General features: G+C 44.6%; 1 protein-coding gene across 7 annotated transcripts in view; it reads right to left on the bottom strand.

Annotated features, from left to right (window-relative positions):
- Window positions 1–2,500, bottom strand: part of nr4a3 (nuclear receptor subfamily 4, group A, member 3) — a 23,934-nt gene that overhangs the window by 9,589 nt on the left and 11,845 nt on the right. The gene's annotated exons all lie outside the window — the stretch shown is intronic.

Below are 2,500 nucleotides of genomic sequence, written 5' to 3'. Positions count from 1 at the left end.
CGCCGTCTGTCCTTAGTACCGTTACAACAGGAGCAGGCTCACACTGGGAGTGGGCTGTAGACCAGAGTTATTTTGACAAAGAAAAAAAAATGTAACGACAGGCCATCAGGCATGTCTTGAAGCGTTTCACACCAATTCAAAAATAGTAATAAAGCATTTGAAGAAAAAAAGAAACAAAACGGTGAGTTAATGAGTACCATCTGTATGCCATTTCTCAGCGCTAATTCAATAACAGACCAGCGTGAAGTGAAGTAATTTAATTAGCCAACCTACCAGTCCTGTAACAGGTGTTAACTCCCGTTAAATAAAACTATCAGGTTGGTGGAGTAGGGACGTGGTTTATCATAGGCCCTATACCCGTGTGCGTGATTCTTGTTTCGGTGAGCCCACTCTATAGAGTAGGCGGAAGTTAAATGAATTGGTTGTTTTCTGTAAGGGCCAAAGGCGCTCGCACTCCCATTCTCTCTAATCAATCTGATCAGTGTGCGCGCGCGTGTGTGTTTGTCCCCGATAGCTATTATTAATGACCATTGTAATCCGACGTCAAATCCTCCAGACACGGTCTGGACCACAGGTAAGAGGCGAGTGTACTGTCATATGGACAGAAAGTGAAAGGAAGCTACTGAGCTTAAGTAGGATGTCCTATAATAAGTGGCATTAGTAGTTTCATACGAACAGGATGCGGATATGCACGAGCCCTAATCTAATATGAAGAGTTGATCTCTCTCTCTCTCTCTCTCTCTCTCTCTCTCTCTCTCTCTCTCTTCTCTCTTCTCCCTCTCTCTCTGTCTCGCACACACTCTCTCTCGCACGCGCACACACACACACACACACACACACACACACACACACACACACACACGCACACTCGCGCGAGCGCACGCACACACATACACGCGCGCGCGTGCGTTTTGTTGTGATACAGATGCGTCGAGCGCACCAGTTAATTTAATTAACACATTCGTCGCTTCAGTGCGCTTCCGCAGCAAGGCACGGGAATAATTATTATTTCATTAAGATTATGGCAGAGCAGAAGAAATTCTGGAATTATGCAAATAAAGGACTTGGGACAGGCGGGTATGTCAGGGTCAGTCAGTTTAAAATGGCTTATCACACTGACATCGACACGCTATTAACCTGACACACACACACACACACACACACACACACACACACACACACACACACACACACACACACACACACACACACACACACACACAGATATCTGTAGATGCATACATAGGCCACAGAGGCAAGACAACAACAGTCCTTTTGAGTGCAGAGCTGAACTTCGTCTGACATGATGGGAGGAGCAACTCCAAATAGCAGATCTTTTTGATAAATGGAATCTCGTGACAATTGACAAAATAAACTCAAAATCTTGTGGAGCATGCATGCATGTGCCGAAGGTTTCAGAGAGAGTTAAGGAATGCAAAAACTGCTAGAGAAATAACCATGGTTAACTTGAAAGCAATAGACTGTTTTATAGGAGTCACTAAAATGAATAGGGCTTGCCAAAAGATGTCAAAAGATGTTCTGAGCTCAATATCCTACAATAGCCCTGTCCCACGAGTCATTCAAATGAGTGTTTGCTAGTGTTTGTGTATACACACCTAAAGTACGCGTGTGTGAGACCGCTGGGGCCACACCTCAAGTCTTAATCCCTTTTAAACAGTCAAACGGGCTATCTTAAAAAGAACAAGAGAGCGGAAGAAACTTGTAAAACAAAGGCCAAACGAGATATTAGAAAAACCTGTTCCGTTTTCAACCACCATGTCTGAGAGCAAGTCAATGAATCAGACAGATACATGGATGTTGGTCCAGACACACAGGCTAGCAACCCTTTCTTCCACCAGACACCCGCCAGTCCTTTAGGAATTGAACAGCTTTGTTGCATATGACATATATCCATTTTGGAACATTTTGGGAAATTGACATGTTTGTGGGCATTGCGATGCATTGCAAAATGCATTTTTTTTATAGGTTAAAAAAGTATGCTCTCAAAATATTTGAATGGCAATTCACACAGAGATGGTAGGACGTCTGAACAGTCATTTCGAATAATAAAATGTACGAGTCAAAAAGTGTGTGAAGTGTTAATCATTGTTAACTGTCAGGCATATAGTTCAATAATGAGAGTCTTATGGCCTGACACACTAGTGGGGTTACAAAGCAAAGACCATGACCACTGCTTGAGAAGGCATGATGCACTCACACACACACGCACACACACACACACACACACACACACACACACACACGGTCCAGTGCTCAGAGAGGTCCCCGGGGCTCTTTGCGACACGCTGCTGTGGATCCATGACATGTAACATGTGCTAATGGTCCCACACAGCACAGACCCACAGGGAGAACCACTCCTCCCTCTCTCCCTTCCCTTCCCTTCTTACTCCCCCTTTCTTTCCTACTGTCTCTCCTTCTACACGCTCATCCCCCCCTTCTGATCTCCTCTGCCTTTCTCTGCCTCTTTGCTATTTCCCAT

Source organism: Engraulis encrasicolus, chromosome 5 (assembly GCF_034702125.1).
Source record: "Engraulis encrasicolus isolate BLACKSEA-1 chromosome 5, IST_EnEncr_1.0, whole genome shotgun sequence".
Taxonomy (NCBI): domain Eukaryota; kingdom Metazoa; phylum Chordata; class Actinopteri; order Clupeiformes; family Engraulidae; genus Engraulis; species Engraulis encrasicolus.
The sequence above is the reverse complement of the archived record's forward strand: the minus strand, read 5'-3'. Positions and strand labels throughout refer to the sequence as shown.